We start from the raw sequence: 5952 nt of genomic DNA, 5'->3' as shown, positions 1-5952 counted from the left end.
ATTTCTTATTATTAAAGAAATACGAGTAGGGTGTCCACGATTACAACAGGTGTCGGCGATTGGGGGTTTTACCCTTCCTCCCCCATTCCTACATTATTAAGTTTGATACATTCCTATGACGTTATGTAACTATACAAAAAAATAATAATAATAATAATAATAAAATAAAAAAAAAATAAATAAATGGTAACCCATCTTTTGCAAGCTGAAAATTAAAATTGAAAAGTTTGAAGGAAAATTTGTACCAAAGTTGAAAGTCTGTTTCATAAAATGCAAAAGTTAGATTTCGCTATCAACGCGAGATCTCCGGTCTTGTTCTAGTCTATTCAAAGATAGGAAGCAGTAGGTACCTATTCATGATCAGTGGTGGGTTTTGAAATAGTAGAGATTTGTCCATGAAGAGCTTGGTCTGTAGATCATTATTTATAGTAGAGTTGAATAAAGTGGCGATGGAGAGAAGAGTCACTACCCCGACAAGGGCCCAGCCACTTATGATGTGGATCACTAACAAGCCACATAACAACGAGAAAGGGTAGGTACGTATAGAATCGTCCCTAAGATGGATAAGAGGATAAGACCAGAAATAAAGAGAAGAAAAGGAGATAGAACAGAAACACATTTACAGGACTATAGGAATAGGCAACCTTTCTTTCTTTGGAGAAAATTTAGGGCAAAATGGTGTCAACATGTTTGAAAAAAGGTGACTGTTATAAGCCACCACTGGTTATGAAAGATTTAAATAAATAACTTCTAAACAAACACTACTTTATTTTTTTCACGAAACTTTTTTACATGCTTCGCCAGGAGGAAAATGGTGCAACGAAACCTTCCTCATTTTTCCCCATTTATATTCCCTTACCTTGCATAATATCCGTTATGAGCCTGTCCTTGGCAAACTAGCTATCTCACCCCTCCTGTTCTACTGTTCCTTTTATAATGGTATCATCACATTATTTTCAATGATATAAGGTACCTACAAGGCATTGTGAAGGCAAAGTTGTTAAAAGCTTTCGTGCTCACTTTACTCAGGAACTGTTGAGCTCAAGAAAAGGTCGGGTAATTTAGATGGCTTAGCTTTTTGCTCGCTCTTAACTCATAACTTTTTCATACCTAGAGACCTAACTACAATACATAACTATTAGATACTTGGGTACCTACATACCTGCAAACTATACCTAGATTGTTAAACTTTAGTGCTTACTCAATACACCTGGGCCTCCATTTTTAAGAGATTACACAAGTCTGAGGATATTGTAGCCAACATGGTCCCGGAATATCTGATTGGATAAAAATTGTATCTCTTTAGGGTCCTCACTCCTCAGTATATGCAGAGAGGTAGTCATAGTAAATTTATGCTACAATTCAACTACCTACTCTTGGGTTTAACGGTCCCCATAGTCTGAAAGAGTCAATGATGTCAATATCAAAGGGATACCATTAGTGGTACCAGGTAAGTTATCTTATAAGTAGGTGTACCTACCCTTCCTACCTACCCATGTAGTAGGTAAATAATTACCTATTTTCAACGTGTAGGGAAAAAACAATGCAGAGGTGTAGGTAAACTTTTAACATAAAATCCCTCTTCGGAGTAGCTTATTGTGTAAATATTTGTTTTAGAGAACGTAGCACTAATTAGAGAATTAGACTTTTCCCGCTGAATAATGGAAATCTCTGGAGTTTGTCTTACTGGAATTTCTAAAATTTGAATTCATATTTTTGACAAAATAGGTACTGATATGAATAAATAAACTAAGTTAAAGATTTTGTTTCCTTCGAAAAACATGAAAATTTTACTACCTACCTACTGGAATCAGCGAATTTTTTTCGGTAAAATCAACTATGAAACTAATAGGTAATTTTATTAATTCTAATGTGTGCAGGTAATAATTTTCCGGGGATTTATAAAAAATTCCATACAAAAATATTCCACGGCATACCTATGTTTCACGATTAGAAAAATAATCACTCAAGCACCTTTATTGAAAACACCCCGAAAAAAAAATCTTGAATTTTTTCGACGTATATTTGGCACTTTTCCGACACCGAACGGTCACCCGGGAAAAACGTTTTCCCTCGTGAGATTTTCTTCGCGTACTGGTTTGCTAAAAAGCTGGCTTCGTTATTCCAACGAAAAATTCATACACAGTTTTTACTGAACGAGGAAAAAATGGTATGTCGCAGCGCATGTAAGAGAGAGGGGTTAGGCGCAATCAATGAACCTCTCTCTCTCGCCCCATCCGAATTTCAGCAAATATTAGTGTAAAGAGAAAGAAATATGTTATCTCTTAATTTGAAAAGAAAAATCTTTCCAGTCACTACCAATTGAAAGATTATCTCAGATAACATCTAGTGACCTTTGCCTAGCTTTTTTATCCATTGCTTCGATCTCTTTTGTGACATTTTTCTCTTCCCTCCTAGAAGGGATATAAAAGGAATTTTCTATGCTTGTATTGGGGAGATATGAAGTTATTGAAGATAGCTTAAGGGTTGGCACAAATAGGTGGAAAATACCTTGAATATTTAAGAGAAAAGCTATGAAGAAGGAATGTTTTAGTCTAGATTCCCAAAGAACCAAACCTAAGTCCTGCCCACTTGGGCCCTCTTTTACCAAGGGTGCCCTCAACACCCCCTGAATTCGGCCTTGACTTGAGCAAGCATATTATGCTGCATTCACTTTGGCACTGGCAAGTTGCCAGACTAGCGTATGATTTAAGGTTTAAGTAATGTTTGTAAACAAAATGTACAATAGTTTTTTGTCCTTATTCGTTCTTTTATTAGGTTAAAAACTTTTATTTAGCGACGCCACCGACGCAAAGCGACGATGTGATACCGATGGTTAGGACATAGGTACATAACAAAAGGTTTCAAAATTATACTGAACTTTTGGGATTCAACCTACCAAGGCATCTGTAAAAGGATACTATGGCTCAGTGAAAAAGATTGTATGAACGCCGTGCAATTAATATTTAACATATGCAATGTGCTAGTCATGCAAACTACCGCATATAATGCTGAGCAGAGCTGAGCTCCCAGTTTACCTAACCTAATCTTGCAAATACCTAGCCAGAAGTAATGAACTGCTGAATACACTAGTTATCAAAGGGTCATTGATGTTAAGCAACGTTTTGCGTGGTTGGTATCTCCACAAATGACCGCCTAGAATAGAACGTGCTTCTCTGATTATACCCTGGCCATAAGAGATTAAAAACAGGAATATTTTTTTAATATAAAATAAATATAGCAAACTTTATGTTATTTACATAATAATTTTCATGTAAGGAAGAGATCCCCCAACTACAAGCTAATGTGAAAGACATTTTTAAGTACAATCGTTCAAACCTGAGGGTTAAACTGAAGACAAATTCCCCTGACGAGACAGATCAAGTGATTCCAAAATCATCCTCTACCGTCTGAAAATCTTTTTCAATCAAAGCTTTATCCCATCAGGATAAAATCCGCCCCGGGCGGGAATCGAACCCGCGGCCTAGCGCTTACAAGGCAGACGCACAACCAACTAAGCTAGCTAGGCTGGCTGACCTCATTTTTATTCAAAACAAATTTGAAAGGGTCCTGGATTACTCAACTCTGAAGATTTGAATCTGATTCTCCTCTATCTCAACACTTCCTGTTATCTCTTACTCATATTGGGTAAGATCGGATTCAATTTGCGTCTCGTTCCTGACTTGGACTTATCATATTTTGTTGTTACTTTCCCCATTTTGCTGAAACAAAATAATAGTAAAAAAAAAAAAAAAAAAAAATACCTACCGAAGTAGATAGGTTCCTAGATAAATTTAAGCTATTTAGGCATTTGATACAAATAAAAGGTATCAAATATTCAGCTTCTGATCAAAAGTGCGAACAAAAAACAACTCAAAGGATGTGTCGGGATGTGTCGAAGACAACTTGCGTCATACTAGGCCACAGGAAACGTATCAAACGATGATCAACTTTTGTCCTCCTCGAATACTTACCTACATTATGCGACTTATGTCCTCCAATGCAAGAAGTACATAGCTATCTACGTGAAATCAGCAAAAAGAAAAAAAAAAAAAAAATGGGAAAAATGTATAGATACATTAGGTGGTACCTTCGTACAGGTACCTTGATACCTATTTGGGAGGGTATTTGCTCTCTCTCTCTCTCAATACCTTTTCTGAATTAGGAGAAATTTCTGCCGTAAAAAAACCTTAGAAAGGGCGAGAAAATTACAAAAATATGACAGCAACAATTCAATAACTTGACAAGGACTTGAAATGAAATTGTACATGAACCTGAATCTGTTTGCTCCTTATCACAGGTCGTACTTCTCACCTTAAGGTCGTCAATATGAGCGCCGCCTTCTCAATCCCTATTCAACCCTTAGATCTCATTGTTCGTCTAGATTTATTCTTACAAAACTTCTCATTATGGGAATCATTTTTATAATTTCTTCTCAGAGGACTTGCAAGCAGGTTAGGGAGATTGTATGGGTTGTTCGTTGTTCTGCATGCTTGCAGGTCATCACTCTTTAGTGCTTTGGATTTCGATAGAGGGACCCCGTGTTTACAATTCTTTCTGAGAAATCGGGCTGTGAAAAACGGGCTAAAAACTCATTTTTTCCGTATACCTCTACCAAACCGCGGATACCGTGAATTAACCGCAAATACCGCAAACTAACCGCGAATACCGCGAACACACCGCGAACTGACCGCGCATACCGCGAACCAACCGCGGATACCGCGAACCAACCGCGGATACCGCGAACTAACCGCGGATACCGTGAATTAACCGCAAATACCGCGAACTAACCGCGAATACCGCGAACACACCGCGAACTAACCGCGGATACCGCGAACTAACCGCGCATACCGCGAACCAACCACGGATACCGTGAATTAACCGCGGATACCGCGAACTAACCGCGGATACCGCGAACACAACGCGAACTAACCGCGCATACCGGGAACCAACCGCGGATACCGCGAACCAACCGCGGATACCGCGAACTAACCGCGGATACCGCGAACTAACCGCGGATACCACGAACAAGCCGCGGATAACGCGAACTGACCGCGCATACCGCGAACCAACCGCGGATACCGCGAACTAACCGCGGATACCGCGAACACAACGCGAACTAACCGCGCATACCGGGAACCAACCGCGGATACCGCGAACCAACCGCGGATACCGCGAACTAACCGCGGATACCGCGAACACAACGCGAACTAACCGCGCATACCGGGAACCAACCGCGGATACCGCGAACCAACCGCGCCCGCCGATACCGCGAAATAACCGCGGATACCGCGAACACAACGCGAACTAACCGCGGATACCGCGAACTAACCGCGCATACCGCGAACCAACCGCGGTTACCGCGAACCAACCGCGGATACCGCGAACCAACCGCGGATACCGCGAACTAACCGCGGATACCGCGAACAAGCCGCGAATACCGCGAACAAGCCGCGAATACCGCGAACAAGCCGCGGATACCGCGAACAAGCCGCGGATACCGCGAACAAACCACCTAGAGCTGTTAATAACTTGACAGAAGGCAGTGTAACTTCTATCCTAATAACCAAATAGGAATCTTCAAACCTATGATCAAAATGTAGGAGAAACCTCCCCTCAACCCCCTACTTTCATTAATGGTAGTAGGGGGTCAAGGGGAGGTTTCTTTAGACCTAGATTTTTGTCAGAGCTCATTCTCTCTTCTGATTTCAGATTGGAAGGTTCTCTCTTCCTGATCCCCCTCTACTCTCTCTGATGTCTCCAAAGATTCCAACATGGTTTTTTGAAACCCAAGAGTGGTTTTTTGGCTTTATGGTTTTCTGGACAAAATTTGCACCAACCACTTTCGTGTTCCTGGTAAAAAGACCTTCAATTCGATATATAGGTCGACCAGGTTTGGATAAGTCCTATGGGGACAGACACCGAAGCGAATACAATAGTCCGTCCCTTATA

At 40.5% G+C, this 5952-nt stretch overlaps 1 protein-coding gene across 6 annotated transcripts in view; it reads right to left on the bottom strand.

The window, feature by feature from the left end:
* LOC103523194 (START domain-containing protein 10-like) overlaps nt 1–2083 on the bottom strand; it is a 31369-nt gene extending 29286 nt beyond the window's left edge. For 5 of the 6 annotated variants that reach the window (XM_026832762.1, XM_026832774.1, XM_026832796.1 and 2 more), the window contains exon 1: nt 1938–2083. The gene's annotated coding sequence lies outside the window, so the exon portion shown is untranslated. Of the gene's footprint in view, nt 1–1917 lie in introns of all 6 variants that reach the window. The other variant, XM_026832848.1, reaches the window with a different exon arrangement.
* Between the last annotated feature and the right edge of the window lie 3869 nt (nt 2084–5952).

This window comes from Diaphorina citri, unplaced genomic scaffold (assembly GCF_000475195.1).
Source record: "Diaphorina citri unplaced genomic scaffold, Diaci psyllid genome assembly version 1.1 scaffold5, whole genome shotgun sequence".
NCBI lineage: Eukaryota > Metazoa > Arthropoda > Insecta > Hemiptera > Psyllidae > Diaphorina > Diaphorina citri.
This window is presented reverse-complemented; position numbering and strand designations above follow the sequence as displayed.